Here is an 18615-nt window from a genome sequence, read left to right on the forward strand (position 1 = left end):
CAGCTTGCAATGACTGACTTCTGAAAAATGGGAGAAAAGTGAAAACATTATTCTTTAATTTCCTAATTAGCTGAATGGATATTTTCATTTGACAGACTTTTCTTTTCTTTGTAGAATCAGCTAGTGAAAGTTCTGTCTTGTTTTGCTTTTTTGCTCTGGCAATTGATTAGAATTGAATACTTGAGTACTAAAACAGAATAATGGTATAAGGGGATGTTTTATAAAAAAAAAAAAAGTAACATAAAACCAGATACCAGTTAATTTATATTGTTTGACAATAGCAATTTTTAAAAACCTTTCTTGGACTTATTCCAGAGGATTATTTTATAATCCCATCAGATATATACATAATTCAGTCAGTCTACCAAGTAATGAGTGTTCAGACACAAAAGTAACCAATTTTCCAAATCATAAATAATACCTTTTTGTCAGTTTATTCATGACTCTAACTTGACTAGATTCTGGCACACTCTTCCAAAATCCACAGAGTACATGATCAGTTATTAAAACTACTATATTATTTAGTTATTTAGCATATGGTATAATTCATATTGATTTATTAAAAACATTCTGGCTATATAAAACTTCTTTATAAGCTATTTATAACATGAAAATATTTTTCCTAATACTATGAATCTTAGTCCAAAATAACACTCGTGGAAATTCACTGAAGGTTTGAGATTCTAAAACAATATTTTAAATAATAGTGAGTTGTCTATATATAATATCATGCTTTTATTACTTTAGTGAACATGAAGAAGCTAACGTTTATTGTATACTTAAAACATATGTCACATACTGAAGAGAGTGCTTCATGAATTAGCTCATTTAATCCTCTTAATAGCTCAGTGAAAAAGATAGTCTTCTTTTTGCAGATAAGTAAACCAAAACTTCAAAATGTTAAGTGACTTTCCAACATCATCTAGGTCAGTGGTCCCCAACCCCCGGGCTGCGATCCAGTACCGGTCCGTGGGCCATTTGGTACCAGTCCTCAGAGAAAGAATAAATAACTTACATTATTTCTGTTCTATTTATATTTAAGTCTGAACGATGTTTTATTTTTAAAAAATGACCAGATTCCCTCTGTTACATCCATCTAAGACTCACTCTTGATGCTTGTCTCCTAAGTTCTACAATTATATTTAAAAATACCACAGTTTTTACGCCGGTTGCATAATTTTATTTTGTGCATTTATCCATCCCACCCTAAAGGCCGATCCATGAAAATATTTTCTGACATTAAACTGGTCCATGGCCCAACAAAGGTTGGGGACCACTGGTCTAGGTAGTTAATGCAGAAGCGAGGTTCAAACCACTCAGTCTCATTCCAGACCTAACCTTTTAACCTGGACTTTGTATCAGATAATTTACCTTATTAAGTCGGTCATAAAAGATGCCCATAGTTATTTTCCTATGAGGTAGACCTTTAACAATTACCATTTTTGATCATTGAAATGAAAAGTTTAGATTAAGATGATGTGATCTAAATTCTCATAGTAAATTGTTTTACAAGTGTTGCTTCCCTCCCTCTTGGGTCATATTCTGAATGGTCAGATATTTCATAATGTGAAACTAGATGGAGAAGAGACTGAGAACTCATGAGTTCTCAAAGACCACATCTAGGTCCTCTAGTTTATTTTAGTTATAAGGTATTATGCCACATGTAGTAGGTTACACTTCCTAATTTTTTGTTCACTCCTTTTATCCTGAAGTGCAGCTGATAATGGAGGACCTCACTGAAGATATTATAGAGAGGCTTCATGCAACAATAGATGTTTGGATTAAATTACTTTTAAGATTTCTACCAATTCTGAGAGTCTCATTTACAAAGGAAAAACCATCACATATAAGAGAAGACAAGAGGGCTTGAAAGAAGGAGATTCTTAAGTACAGTCAAAGTAAATTATTGTCCTTTTCTCTAGTTTACAAGAAAAGGACTGCTAGTGAAAATGAAGCCACTTAGACATTTTTGACTAAAGGAACAGTGTGGCATTCCAAATGCCCAGGCAAAAAAAATGTACAATTGTGAATGTTAGTTTAGCTCACAAAACAACCTGGAAAAACCCCGTGAGGTGATAGAGAAGCAAAGTTTTGAGGAACTTCCAGTCAAGATGGTGGAGTAAATAAAGGCTGTGCTTGCTTCCTCCTCTACATCAAAATTACAACTAAATTATAGAGCAGTCATCATTGAGAACCACTTGGAGACTAGGTGAACAGAAGTCCCAAAACTGAGGATATAAAGAAGAAGCCCCAATTAGACATGGAATGAGCAGGTACTATGCCCATGGTGTGAAATTAAGAACTGGGAGAGATATCTCAGCTGTGGAGGTCACCATGGTGAGCGCAGGGTCCCAGCCTCACACTGGGATCCCCATAACAACTGGCTATGAAAATAAGCAGGGATTGTATCTGAGTAAGACGGAGGGCTGCTAGAGTCCCAGGCATTACTCTTGAGGGGTCACCACATGAACTCGCTTAAAACGTGCCAGTGACAGGTGGGGAGGAACTGAAATGACTAGCTTCAGGATAAGAACTGGAGGGAGCAGGGATTGGGGCAGCTCTCTCGAGGGACTAAAGCGCCAGAAGGCACCATTGCTGTTTGGTTGAGCCCTCCCCCAAATAACCCTTCAAGTGCCAAATATGCACTCTCCATAACATGACTACTATGTTCTCCTGCTAGAATAACTCCTTGAGACTCTGCTCCACCCAACTAACATGGCTGGCTCAAGCTACTTCCAGTGGCTTTTGCAGGGGAACAACCTGACTTGGTGCATGTTACCGACTCTTCTCAAAGGTCCACAAGCCCCAGACAAGCAGCCACCAACCTCAGCGCATCCTCTACCCCTTGCTAAGCAGCCCAAGTCTGATACAAGCTGTAGCCAGTGTTGGCTTGGAACTTACCTTTAACTAAGTGGCCACAAGTCCAACACAAGTGGTGGCTAGCTACAGGGTGACTACCTAAGTATCCCAGGCCCAGCACAAGTGGCAGCCATCCTCAGCTCACAGCACAGCCTCTTCCAAGCAGCAACCAACAGTAGGTCACTTGGTAGCTCCTACCAGGTGGCCCCAAGCTGTGCACAAATGGCAACTTAACTTGGCCTGAGTTGGATCCCCTCCTCAGAATTTGGAAAGTCAACACATCAGGTGGCTGGCTTCAGGCCACACCACAGAACCACTTAACCAGCTCCACAAATAACATAGCCAGCGGACAGACTCAGCAGGGACCAGACCCAGCTAAAAGGCATTTGTGTTTCTTATGCATGATATGTTGGGTTTATGGGTTTATCACTGCATGCAAAGTGGCCCAAGAAATTATTAAAATTTGCAATAACGTATACCAGACCCAGCTAAAAGGCATTTGTGTTTCTTATGCATGATATGTTGGGTTTATGGGTTTATCACTGCATGCAAAGTGGCCCAAGAAATTATTAAAATTTGCAATAACGTATACCCTACCTTATAATTGCCCATATCCAGTCTGGAGTGCTCTGGTAAACCTAATGTTAGAAAAAGCATTCAGCCAAAAACAGCAATGAGGTTTGCTTGGCTTCCGAAGAGACATGTGGTACCTTCGAGAGCTGACTGCAGTTCCGAGGCTGGGTGAACTCCTCATTTAAGACTAATTTGGAACTTACAGTGTACTTACTACTATAAATGTGCGTTAGATCCTCCTTCTGTCTTTGCACTGGACTCAGGAAGCTTATTGTTCTGACCCATTTTCTAAAAAAGGCAACAGACATTAATATTTTGCAACATGTTTTTCAAAATCTCAAACATGTAATCTGTAGAGAAAGGAGGATGAATGTTTGTTTCCCAAACCCTATTTCTTCTCACTTTAAAGGTGGAAACTTCTATGATATTCTTAGCCATCTATTGAATTACTTTTAAAAACTCCTAAGTTGAAAATAAAATTAAAGTCATAAATTCCTTTTGATTTCAAACTTACTTTAAAGATAAATAATAAAGAACTTTTCAAAGAGTCATTAATAAAGCAAGAGTCTTTCAAGTGGGAAAGAGCACATATCTACATGCTAATTATATAATATTGAAGAAGCAGGGGAGAAAGGTGCTATGGAGCTTGGAAGACTTAAAGAAAAGAAATCTTTGATAACATTGTTATAATCCTCAGGAAAAACAGACTGTAATTCATTTCTTTTAATGTGATATTTTTTGGGAAACATCTCCTAAAGGAAGTTACCTTCTGCTTTTAGCATTTATAGCTCTTTGGCCATTGGCGTGGACTTTAAATTTCAGTGGTGCAACTCTTATGTCTGATTCTTACTTAAAATAAAGTGAACTTAACTTCATATTATATAAGATTTTATATCTTCATTAGAAATATTATTTTTGGGCCCTGGCTAGTGGCTCAGTGGATAGAGTGTTGGCTCAGTGTGCAGATGTCTTGGGTTCAATTCTGTTCAGGGTCCATGGGAGAAACAATGATCTGCTTCCCTTTCCTTCCCACTCCCCCTTTTCTCTCTCTTCCCCTCCAGTAGCCAGTGGCTCTATTTGTTCCAGAGTGGTGCCAGGCACTGAGGATAGCTCGGTTGGTTTGAGCATCGGCCCCAGGCAGGGGTTGCTGGGTGGATCCCAGTTCAGGGCATATACGGGAGTCTTCCTCACTATCTCCCCTCCTCTCACCTAAAAAATAAATAAACAAAAATTAAAATTAAAACAATAGTTTTTATGAATCATAAATCCTATGTCTCTTTGCTTTTCCTATGTTGAAGAAAAATTTTCTGGGTAATTTTTTTTTTCTTTCTTTTTTTTCTGGGTAATTTTTAACTAGTTAGAATTCTTTCATCTTGTCTCATTTATTTAAAATGCCTTAAGCAAATTCTGTAATTTTTGAATGTCTGTTCAAATATAAATGGATTTTAAGGACATGAAATGTTTTTATTTTGTTCTATAATGCAATGAAAATAATAAGATATTAAAAGTTCCTGTGCATGAACGTTTTTTAAAACCAAAGCTACAAAAACAAATATGAGAGCATTTACATAGCTCTTACAGGGTGCTGTGAACTCTGATATTTCAGATATTATCTTATTTAATTTCCCTAGCCACCATAAGCACTAACAAGAGTACAAAGATATATGGCATGATCTCTGCCCCTCAGCAGTATGCCCATGAGTGGAAGAATAAGTAAGTGTACAGTTGTGTTATTCTCTTCATCTTCATCTTTATACAGTGCACTTACAATACACATTGGAATCACTGGTAAATATGTCAAGAGCAATATTTGATCAGTGGGGATAGCATAATCATTTAGTTTATCTTCTTCATCTGTGCCCGAAAAAATGAGGATGTTCAGCTAGATTTAATTTTATGTTCTTCTAACCAACATTCATTTTTTGGTTCCATGTGCTAAGAGTATTTCTAACTTCCTTCTCAGCTAAGTCTATGTGACACTAAAAACTGGCTAATCTCAGACGATAGATAAGCACTGAGTTTCTAGTCCTTTCCCTGTCCTATGATGATTTGCTGATTCAAGCCTAAGCCATCTTCTTCCAGATATTGCCTGATTGTATACCAAGACTCAGTGACTGTACTCTGTTGATGGTGCTTACAGTTGCTATTTCAGGCTCAGGGCCAAGGAAGAACATAGGAGGAGGCAGAAGGTCCATTTCCTCACTTTAAGGTGGTGCAATTGGTGTGACTTCTTTAATCATAGTGTTCTTCCTAACCTTACAAATTTAATTATAAACTTAGAATAGTGTACTTTTTTCTTCACAAGCCATTCTTAACAGAGACATTCCACCATTCATTTGTCTTTATCTCACCTCAGGTCAGGCCCTAAATTGCACCCTAATCCACAGCACAGAGCATGTTGGACCTTTAGAACTCTGATTTTCAAATTATTTGTATGGTACCTATTGTAAGAAGCACATCTTAAGTTGTAATCTAGCATACAGACAACAAATATATCTCCAGACAGTTATACACACCACAGTAAAATTAAAGTTCTGATGTTTGGTTTCTATTTCCTTCCATCTTTCCTATCTCAACCTATAAATTGATTTTATGACCTGCCAGTATGTTACAAGATGCACTTTGAAAATCACTACTTTAGGAAGTGGTATGTGATCGCTTCCTGTGTCTGTTCTATGCACGCTATGGCACACCACTAATTTGCAGAATTACAAAGTACAGAATAGACAGTTTTTAAATCAACTTACCTTTTACATTTTAATGTTAATTAAATATTTTGGAGCAAAAATGTCATAAGATCTTGTAAAGCATAGATTTCATGTAAAAGAATGTATGTCCTATATATAAATACATATGTTAATTCCGCACGTGTCTGAGTGTTTATGATCGCCAGCTGCTAGCTCAGGTTCTTGAGCTCAGCGCATAGAAACAGATAAGAGCCCCTGTCCTGATAAGGCTGTATTCTGAGAGGGTGTATCAGTTTTCTGTTGCTGTGACTTTAGTGACTTAGCACAAATTTAGTGACTTAAAATTATTTCTGATCTGTAGGTCAGACATACAGGCACAGCCAGCTATTTCTCTGCTCTGTATTTCACGTGTCTGAACTCAAGGGTCTGTGTGTGTGTGGGGAGGTGGCAGGGGGTGAATCTGCTTTCAGTTTCCCTCAGGTGATTGGCAGGATTAGGTTCCCTGTTGAATGTGGGAATGAGGTTCCTACTCCCCCAGTGGCTGTCCTCTGGGGCAGACTCTCCCTTCTTCAGAACGCCTGCCTGCTTTGTCACGTTGCCCCCTCCATCTCCGAACCAGCCATGGCATGTTGAGTCTTTCTCACACTTTGAATCTCTCTGATGGCCCATTCCCCATCTCTCCTCTGCCTTACTCTTCTACTTTTAAGGGCTCAGGTGATTACATTGGTTCCACCCAGATCATATAGGATGATCTCCCTATTTTAAGGTCAGCTGATTAACAACTGTAATTACATTACACAGTACCTTCACAGCAGTGCTTAGATTAGTGTTTGTTTGAACAGGGGACATATATCTGGGAGTATATCTTTAGAATTCTACCTACCAAACAGGGAGAGACAAAAAATAATTGTATGACCAGTGGCGGTAGATGCTATGGGAAAAAGTAAAGCTGGGAAGGGAAAGGGGGGAGTTCTGAGCAAGGAAGCTTGCAAATTAATTTAGGGCTTGACAGAGATGAGGGGAGGAGCCACAGGGCTCTCTGGAGGACAGGTGAAGGGAGGAATAGTAAAAGTGCCTGAGATGGGAGATGCCCGGGAATATGATATTCAAGGGATAGCAGTGATGCTAGTGTGGCTGGAGTGAACAAAGCAAGTGGCTGAGCTTAGGTCAGAAAGGTAATATGGGGCATTTGACAACTGACTTAAATGTCTGCCCTGAGGAAATAGAAGGAGGAAGTTGCCATTAGATGAGCTGGGGCTAACTGTGGGAATAGCATGTTGTATGTTTTATGTTAATGTCCACTAATTCTAGGTCATTGGGCTTAATGGAAGCTTAAATATGGTATAACATCTTGAATTTGATGTTAATGATGAAAAGTAGGTAATTTTTTCTTTTTTACTATGGTAACAAGAAATGCAGCCCTTGAATGAAATTCATATTAGAAAAGACTCAAAATCTGAAATGATGTGGACATTTGAAGAGAAAGCAATGAAATAACTGTATAATTACTATAATAATAAGTAGGTTATAAAGAGATGTGAACAGAAATGAATTAGTAAGTTGAAGATATTTTTACCCTCAAGTAGATATTGAGTCCAAAGGTACGTAGGACATTATGTTAGGTGTCCAGGAAGTAGCACTAGCAAAAGTAACTCTTTAAACTGGGTATTTTAAATTTAACAGCTGCTTACCTTATTAACTATGTATTATACAATAGAACCCAAACTGTTTTCGTTGGTATTTGCTTAAAATTATTGGATATTCATGCAAAGACTTTTTAAAAAATGTATCATCAGGGCTGTATTTCTAAGACTTGGCCTATATTGATAAGCAATATAGAAGTGTTTGGAAGTTCCAGTAACATTTAAATGCTTGTGTAGTATTTGATCCAGGTGTTTATTTATTGGTGTTACTCTGAATATTATGCTTCTAATATATATATTAATGGTGAATGTTCACATATTGTAACAGTTTAGTTTGGGCATCATAGGATTTCATTGGCAACAATAAGGTACATCTTTAGGCTACTGTTTATCTCCTGTGGATGAACATCTGAGAACAATATCCCTCTTCCTTAAGGTCTGAGGGTTAAAATTTTGTCAGGGATTTATTTTTAATGTTGAAGCACTCCATATTTATTTAGAGTAAGTGTTCCTGGGAGAGGCAGCACTTCCATCTGTTTTTGGAGCCTTAATAAAAGAGGAATAGCACCTCATTGGACTTAAAGAATGGAACAGGAAGTTCAAAGAACCTCGCTAGTGGGGCTTCCATGCCTACTCCTCTTTCTATGTTGGGTGGCAGCCCTGCTGTTTGAAACACAGTGATCTCTTTGTGTGCCTTCCATCATGGCTCTTTCCCTCCTCTACTCCACACACAGTTCCTGTGCAATTTAAATCCCTTAATGAGTGAGTTGCAATCCAATTTTATTTTCTTTTGAGTGCAGAGTTGAGAAACAAAATAAAATTTCCCCACAAGCTCAGAATTCTAAATGCTTTATGATTTGTGTTGAGATCATGGAGGAAACAGACCTGTGGTCTAATTCCCAACTCTGTCTAGGATGAGAGGGAATCCCAGCTCCGTGCTGGGTAATCCACCACTGAATACTGGAGAGCTAGTGGTGAGGTATAACTAATACAAACACAGAGATGAGTGCACTCCAGAACAGTCGACCTTAGCTGGAGTACCCAACACATTTCTGGACATTAGCTCTGAGGGGGCTGGATGAAAGGAGGCTTATGTAAAGGACTTTGTGGATATTTACCTCAGATAATAGAAGCCCTAGGATAACATGTTTTAGATCATGTTTTAGATTATTTGAAGACATATCATGGAAAAGAAAAAATTTGACTTATTCTGAGTGGCTATAGGAATACAGTTAAAGCTGAATTTTATATCTCTTCTTCTCAGCTCTAGATGGTGTTGAATGGGATGCCTTGGAAAATAGTAAGTTTTTCACCTCTGGACATCATTAATCTATGTCTTAAAGGATGTGCAGACATTCAGAGTTGACTAGTGCACTTTACCACACACATAACAACCCCTCCCCCAACAGAACAGCCTATGTAAAGGCATGGAAGTGTACTAGATCATGGCTTATTCATGGGGCAGCTTCATCTGTATGAGGGAGCTGGGTTGATGGGGAATTCCTGGAAGGGCATTCATGGTGGGCTGAGCTTATATCATGATAACCCTTTAAATGCCAAGCTAAAATATTTGGATGTTATTTGCTAAGCAATGGTAGAAAATTGAAGAATCCTAAATAGAAGAGAAGGGTCTGATTTGTACTTTAGAAAGTATATTTGGATACAATGTGTCAATTGCTGAGAATTTAGGGAAGTATAAGATGAGGGGCCTGAACTCAGGAAAGTGATTTAATGGAGGTGTGGAAGGCTAGGAGGTAGAATCAAATAGGGCTTGGTAATTAAATATGAAAACTGAATGAAAGAAAAAATTCCAGAAAGATTAATATTTCTGGCTTGACCTGTTTGGTGGTATTTATTAACTGATGTGGATATGAAATAAATAGTTTGATATGTTGCCCTAGAGATCAAGATAGAAGCCTGAGAATAGTTTTCCCCTAGATGGTGTTGAAATAATTGAGAAGGCTTTCTCAGAAGGAATGTATTAAAAGGGAGAATCAAAGACATTTTAACAGCCAATATCGACTAAGGAACATGCAGTGTGGACAGAGAGATGGGAAAACCAAGAGAGACCAGCATCTAAGAAAACAGAACAAGTTCTAGGGAGCCGGGTCTGTCAATTGATACGAAAATATGGAAACTATAAACAGATTATGTGGCTTCTTAGCCTCTTTCTGAACAGGATATTTTCAAGACAGTGGATGTTCATGATTAGTTAGCATGATATTCACTATTATCAGATTCTTATAACACTGTAGACTAAGCATCTATTTAACATAGAATGCAGTGTTGAAAACATTTTAAAAATAAGAATAAATATAAATCTATTTAACAGAATTAACAATTCTGTTCAAGGGAATCTTGTCCATTTATTTGTTCATTCTCTCTATACAGAGAAATTGAAGATCTGCTATTCATTTAAATGCCTGATAATGAAGTAGACTTCAGGGATTCAGATTTTGAAAATTCATGACACTTTATTGTTCAAGAGCTCACAGTTAATGGATAGAAAGTCAGTAAATCATTACCATGCGCATGTGTGGTAGCACAGAGGTTTGCTCAGATACCATGAGGACAACATTAACAGTTTAATATTACATAACCCTTCATCCTCCTAAAACTCATGAATAGAAGATTTGATGCTTTTCAAAGGAAATTCAATAATTTTTCTCCAGTATATAGTGACAAAGTATGATGTTCTGTGATGTCAAGATTCAACTGAATTGTTTTTCACTTTTTATCTGATATTGTACTACCATAAGAAAACAAATATCCAATAAAATAATTTCTCAACTAGACTAGTTTCCTAATGATGAACTAACTATTCATAGAGAAAAATGCAACTCTCGATAAATACTTTAGGTTAAACTTTTTAACCATTTAACATTTCTCTCCCGAAGATTAAATTTGTGAGAGAAGAGAGGAGAGAAGAGGGAAGAAATTTTGTGTACAGGGCCATAGTAATAACTGTAAAGTAAAAATAATTTAAGATTACCAGCAGCAAATGAGAATACTGGAACCTTATAACATTGCATATATTTATTAATGTGTGACGTTTATAGAACCCCCAAAATCTTTACCATATATTACTTACAGCAAAACCAGCCATTGAATTGAAATGTGATCTAAGATATAAAAGTTTAATTGCCAAATTAAAAAAAGAAATAAAAATTTTTATAGTTTATACTAAGCCAGGGAACTCCATTAAACATTAAAATAGTTAATATTGAATTTATTAAAAATGAGAGTTATTTAGCTGTTGAATGTACCTTTACCTCTTGTGGCTCCGTATTATTGTGTTTTGCTCCTATTAAGTAGCAGTGTTGGCATCCCATGACTTATGGTGGGATTAGCCCAAAGTCAATAAAGAACTGTTTTGTTGAGGTGCTGCTTACTTCTGACTATTTACCTTTATCTTTTATTGCTTATTCCCTTCTGGTAGCAAACATATTTTACCTTTACCTTGCATCTCCTATTCTCTTTCCAGTATTGTTAAAAGAAAACTAGGGTGAGAGATAGAGACACAGACTACGTTATACCAGGGAGAGCAGTGCAAATTCATTTTCAAAGGATGTTTGCAAATAATTGCATGCAATCTCTGCTTTGTAACTTTAAAATACCCTATTCTTGAAAGGGATATTTGAGGAATTGTGGGGAGAGTTGATATGGTCAGCATGTTTCTAGGATTTATATACTGAGAAGCTTTTATCCTATCTTGTAAGAAATAAAATCAAATATTCTTAAGAGAAACTTTGGCTGACAGTCAGAAAAATTCAAACAGGTATCATGATTGGAAATCACAACCTCCAACTTCAATTTTAACATGTGATCAATTGCTGAGATTACTAAAGTCAGGTCTCTGGCCATTCAACCATTGTTTGAGATTAAATTTCACAAATGAGATCAACTTGTTGAGAGCAACCCTACATATATAATAAAGATGTGCAATAGCTGCTTCCACATTATAACTTTGGGGATTTCTTATATCAGTTGTAAAGAAATTTCATGTGAGTAAAGTTTCCTTTTTGTGTGTGTGTGACAGAGACAGAGAGAGGGACAGATATGGACAGACAGAAAGGAAGGGACAGAGATGAGAAGCATCAAATCTTTGTTGCATCACCTTAGTTGTTCATTGATTGCTCTCTCACATGTGCCTTGACCGGGGGGCTACAGCAGACTAAGTGACTCCTTGCTCAAGCCATGCTCAAACCAGATGAGCCCACGCTCAAGCTGGTGACCTTGAGGTTTCAAACCTGGATCCTCTGTGTCCCAGTTCAATACTCTATCCACTCGCTACCGCTTGGTCAGGCCATGTGAGTAAAGTTTCTGATAAAAGCTATTGAAAGTAACTTTTGACATATTTATATTTTACCTATGTAATGGTCTAAGGAGGCACTATTCAGTGAAATTGGATCACACACTATATGTTACCAAAGATAAAGATACACACTCATAACATGAAAGAGAAGTGTTCATACCAGTGGACTAAAAAAATCTAGGGCGGAAGTATTTTTAGTGGTACCTAAGGGTAGAAGTATTTCTGGTAGCACCAGTAACCTCTCACTAAGGACTTAGCCTTTCTGAGGTTACTGAAATTACAGAGACACAGAAATATTGTCAGGATAGAGCAAGTAATATTTAATTCTCCATTTCACCCAACATGGCCGGCCACTAGTGATTGCTACCCAACTTGTCAAGATCCCACAAGACCTTTTCAACCTAATATCATACTCTCATTTTTTCTGTACTGCAGTTCTCTCAGCTTCATCCCCACACATGTACACCAAATGCTTACATAGTATGCTCAGCTCTTTCACAGTACTACTGGGTGAATTTTGCTGATAGGATAGAATATTAGTGATGCTACCATCCTGTGCTTATGTGTAATAAAGTGTGCCACTCAAATTGAATCTTACTGATGACTTATGAACAATTTTTTTTCTTTTTCCCTTTTATGATTTTATATATATTTTAGTTTGGAATAAGAATACTTGATTCTCAAGGACAGTTGCCTTCATTTCCCTTCTTATCTACTATAAAATGAAAGTTCCATAAACAACACATGAAAATTAATTCCTGTTCAAAATGCAGATGCCAGTTACCTCTTTATAGGTCTTATAAGAGGAAGGGTCACAATGAGAATGTGTTGCTTTCAAGCTCTACTAGTAAGATGATCAAGAAATATTGTACGTATTGCTCAATTGTCAAATAACCTTGTTTATTCACAGGCAATAAAGTATAGAAATTAAATGTTTAGAAAGTCAAGAGCAAAGTATTACCTGATGTGATGTGTCAACCTGGCTGGGCCACATCTAAATATTTGGTCAAACATCATGCTGGATGTTTTTGTGAGGGTATTTTTTGGATGAGATTTACACTTAAACCAGTGGACTCTGCATAAAGCAGATTGCCCTCCATAATGTGGGTGGACCTCATCCTGTTAGTTGAAGGCCCTGTTCTATTGGTTCTATTTCTCTGGAGAACCCTGACTAATTCACTTGGATATTTTAATATTTTCAACAATATCCAAAACTAGATAGAAGGTAAAGATAGTAATAGTAATAATTTTGATAATACTAATAACTTAGTTTTGTTTAATGACAACTTTTGCCAGGTGCGGTGCTATATGGACTAAGAGTTACTATAACTGGTATTTTAGGTTTTATTATTCTTTAGTACAGATGAGAAAAAGAGGCTCAAAAAGTATAAGTAATTTTCACAAAGCTAGTTAGTAAGTGGCAGATGTCTAATACAAATCTGTCTGATGACAAAGTTTATACTCTTTCCAATTAAATATATTGTTTCTTAAGAAGTATAAAAACTCTAAGTGCCATGTAAACTTTACAATATAATTATATGTTCCCCAACATTTTCTTAGAAAGTTTTGAATAATATGGACATGACCATCAAATGTTCTTTAAATGTTATGACTACTTAGAAGTGCTGAATGCTCAAAATTGGATATGTGCATGTTTATTAATCTTCCATTTACAATGACAAAGATCATAAAACTCAATCCATCAAAATAAGCCAAGGTATTCCTACAATTAGAAGCCAGATGAAAGACTGGTAGTAGAAGAAGAGTCCAAGATGATAAATAGCAAAGCCCTGATCTCATGTCCTCCCATGAACACACTGAATATACATCTAAGGATAAAGTAATTTTACTTGAATTACAACTGAGAGCTTATTGAACAGCTTCTGTACAACAAGTAAGAGAAGGACCACATAGAGAAGGTAGAAGAGATGAAGATCCAATAACTCTAGGTACTCCACCCCAACAGGACCACAGAAGGGCTGTGATGGACAGACTTGCCTTCTCCAGGGCACAGTGATGAAACAATGATTTAAAAAGCACCTATACTCTCTGTGATAAAAATCTATTTAATTAACCCTAACACATCCACCAAATAATGTGAACACCCTCTGGTATCTATGGGAACTCTTTGGGATTGTACGTGCTAGTGAGTACCATTTTTTAAATGCTCCCTCCACCAAGATATTACAGTATCTAGGAGCTCAGTCCAGGTTCTCTAGCCACACTGCAAGACCTCCACAGTGTGCCCCAAGCCATCTTAACCAATGTCCACTGCATCCCCAGCCAGTGACCTCTTAGGTCACTTCTGGAGCCCAGTGCCACCGGCCTCTTCAGCAAGGAGCCACTTCAATCCTGGCTAACTCACACACTCCCCAGGATGCCCTGAAGACATGGATTGCCCCAGTCATTATCTACTGAATGCCTGGTCATAGCTTACCAGGCACTCCCGGTACCACACATACCTACTTCAGCTCCCAGTGGCCTGCCAGAACCACCCAGTACAGCCAGTCTATGCAGAGGTCACTCCTACACAAGAAAACTCCTTCAAGATTGGAGATGCCACTGGTTCATAATTCATAGAAACACATACAGAAAATTAAACAAAAGGATACAGTAGAGGACTATGTTCCAAATAAAAGAAAAAGAAAATAAACAGGAAAGCACTCTAGTGAAACAGAGATAAGTAATTTGCTTGAAAAATAATCCAAAGTAGCAAATCATAACGATGCTCACTGAACTTTGTAGAATAAAAAAGAAACTCAGTAAGAACTTCAACAAAGAGTTAGAAAATATAATTAAAAACCAACCAGAGTTGAAGAATACAATAACTGAAACAGGAAAAAAATACACTAGAGGGAATTAACATCAGCTTAGAAAATACAGAAAAATGAAATAGTGACCTGAAATACAGAATAGTGGAACTCATCCAATCAGAACAGTAAAAAGAAAAAATAATTAAACAAACAAAGAAACAAACAAGGGACTTCTGGTACAATATCAAGAGCATAACATTTGCTTTAAGAATCCCAATAGATGAAGAGAGAGATAAAGGGGCAGAAAAAGTATTTGAAAAATTAATGGCTTAAAACTTTTATTGCCTGGGGAAGGAAACAGACATCCAGGTCCAGGAAGCACAGGGAATTCTGACAAGATGATCATAAGGAGGCCCACACCAAGGCATACTGTACTGTAATTAAAACAGCAAAAATTAAAGACAGATTCTTGAAGGCAGAAACAGGAAACAACAAGTCATATGAAGGAAAACCACATAAGGCTTTCAACTGATTTCACAACAGAAACTTTGCAGGCCAGAAGGGAGTAGCAGGATATATGCAAAGTGATGAAAGAAAAGAACTTACAACCTAGAATACTGTATCCAGCTGGGTTATCATTCGGAATTTAAGGGGAGCTAAAGAGTTTTCAGGAAAAGTAAAACCTAAAAGAGTTTATTACTTTGAGCCCTCTGAAAACTATAAGGTAATGATGTAATCAAATGAAGGGAACATAAATAAATGGAAGGCTAGCTCATGCTCATGTACTGGAAAGGTTAATATCATTAAAATGACCATACTACCCAAAAGCAATCTACAGATTTCAGAATCCTTATAAAAATAGCAATGACATTTTTTACAGAACCACAACAAATAATTCTAAAGTGTATATGGAAACACAAATGACCCAAATTGCCAAAACAATCTTAAGAAAGAGGAACAAATTGGAGGCATTATGCTCCCAATTTCAAATGGATTCCAAAGTTATAATAATCAAAACAGTGTGGTATTGGCACAGAAACAGACAAATCGATCAATGAAACAGAATTGAGGATGCAAAAATAAACCCATGCTTACACAGTCAATTAATCTCTGACAAAGGAGACAAGAATATACAATGAAGAAATGACAGTCTCTTTGATAATGGTGCTGGGAAAACTGTATCGATACATGCAAAAAATAAATCTGGACTACTTTCTTATACCATATAAAAAATAAACTCATAGTAGAGTAAAGACTTAAATGTAAGGCCTGAAATCATAAAACTAGAAGAAAACATAGGCAGCAAACTTTTTTTTTTTTCCCATTTTTCTGAAGCTGGAAACAGGGAGAGACAGTCAGACAGACTCCTGCATGCGCCCGACCGGGATCCACCCGGCATGCCCACCAGGGGCGAAGCTCTGCCCACCAGGGGGCGATGCTCTGCCCATCCTGGGAGTCGCCATGTTGCGACCAGAGCCACTCTAGCGCCTGAGGCAGAGGCCACAGAGCCATCCCCAGCACCCGGACCATCTTTGCTCCAATGGAGCCTTGGCTGCGGGAGGGGAAGAGAGAGACAGAGAGGAAAGTGCCGCGGAGGGGTGGAGAAGCAAATGGGCGCTTCTCCTGTGTGCCCTGGCCGGGAATCGAACCCGGGTCCTCCGCACGCTAGGCTGACACTCTACTGCTGAGCCAACCGGCCAGGGCAGCAGCAAACTTTTTGACATCAATCTTAGCAATATATTTTTAGATATGTCTTCCTGAGTAAGGGTTAAAAAAATTATCAAATGGTTCTACACCAAACTCATTTTTGATTTGCTGTACAAAATCATTTTTGCACAGCAAAGGAAACCATCAAGAACACAAAATGACTGCCAATGGAATAGGAGAATATATTTACAAATGGCATATCTGATAAAGGGTTAATATCCAAAATATATAAGGAACCCATATAAGTCAACATCTAAAACCAAATATTAAAAATGGAACAGAAGAACAGACATTTCTCCAAAGATGACATACAAAACATTTAAATAGATGATCAACTACATTATTCAGCAGTGGAATGCAAATCAAAACCACAATGAGATATCGCATCACAATTGTCAAAATGGCTAATATCAAGAAGTCAACAAATAACAAGCATTGGCAAAGATGTGGAAAATGGAATTATAAATTGGTGCAGCCACTATAGAAAACAGTATGGAGATTTCTTGAAAAATTAATCAAATAATTATGATATAATCCAGCAATTCCAATATTGGGTATTTATCCGAAGAAAACAAAAACATTAATTTGAAAAGATAAATGCACTCTAATGTTCACTGCAACATTATTTACAATAGCAGTGATATAGAAATAACCTAGGTGTTCATCAATTGTTGAATGAATAAAGAAGATATATACACACATACACATATACACAATGGAATATTATTCAGCCATAACAAAGAATGAATTTTTTTCATTTGTGACAAAATGAATGGACATAAAGTATATTGTTCTAAGTGAAATAAGACTGAAATACCACATGATTTTACTTATATATAATCTAAAACAAAATAAAACAGAAACAAACTCAAATTCAGAGAACTGATGGTTGCCAGAGGGACAGGGATGGAGGGATGACTGAAAAGGTGAAGTAGAGTAAGAGGTATTATATTTCTGTATAAGCCACAGGGATACAAATGGTGACAGATGGTTACTAGACTTATTGTAGTGATCACATTGTAAGGTATATAAAAGTAGTACCACTATATTGTATACCAAAACTAATATGATATTGTACATAAATTATACTTTTCAAAAAAAGGACTAGTAGCAGCTTTACAGGGTATTCTATGAGGAATTGGTAGCTTCCATTGTAGGAAGAATGCCATCCATCAGGATCCATCTAAAAGGCCTAACTAAAAAACAGAAGGCTAGTGTGTTCCAAAAGGAAAATTTATTTTAAAAGTGCCTGGGTGCAAGCAGGCTGAGGCCAACAAAGGTTGTCAGTCTGGAGGGAGGGGTAGGGCAGGGGTTACATAAAATAATCAAGGGCCTGGGGCTAAAGCGGCTGACATTGCTGCATCTGCTAGTGTAAGACAGTTTCCTCTGTTTGTGGACTGGAGTGGCTCCACAGCTCCTCAAAATCTGGTTGTACCCTGACTCAAACAGCTGCAAGGGGGGATTTGGGTGGGGTTCTAAGTAAGCCAGTCTGTCTTCCTCCTCCAGACCTGCATTGTTCTTAAGATGGCAGCTGAGTAGCCATTTTATCTATCATCACCCATCCATTATGTGCATCCATAGGGAAGTACTTCTTGTACTGAGATGAAAACAAGGGAAAAAGTCGTATGTATCTGATAAAACAAGGTACTCTTGAATTAGGCATAGGAATGCAGAGTTATACCCATTGTACCAAAATTAAAAAGTAAAACAGTAATTTATAAAGACTAGACTTATACTGTAAGTGCTTTGAATAATTTTTTCTCTAGGACTTTCAGCTGCACTGTTGTTTGTGCTTCCTGGAAGGTCTGTACAATATTTATCTATAATTGCAATTCAGTGCCTCCATTGTAGGCTCCAACATAATAACCCCTTTTGATCAGGTTTCTAAATGAAACATTTTGATTTGCATTTTTTGTGAATTATGGGAATTTCCAATGCTGTTTCTAGACTGTTTCCTAAGATTTTAGGTATTGTACATCATTTTGATGATGTTCTGAAACAAATAAAACTGTATTCTTTTTAGTTATTAAAATCATATTCAACAACTACTACTATATGTGGGCTGTGTGCTAAACCCT

General features: G+C 37.2%; 1 protein-coding gene across 2 annotated transcripts in view; it reads left to right on the forward strand.

Moving 5' to 3' along the window:
• TAFA2 (TAFA chemokine like family member 2) overlaps nucleotides 1-18615 on the forward strand; it is a 541685-nt gene that overhangs the window by 502625 nt on the left and 20445 nt on the right. The gene's annotated exons all lie outside the window — the stretch shown is intronic.

This window comes from Saccopteryx leptura, chromosome 2, assembly GCF_036850995.1.
Source record: "Saccopteryx leptura isolate mSacLep1 chromosome 2, mSacLep1_pri_phased_curated, whole genome shotgun sequence".
Taxonomy (NCBI): domain Eukaryota; kingdom Metazoa; phylum Chordata; class Mammalia; order Chiroptera; family Emballonuridae; genus Saccopteryx; species Saccopteryx leptura.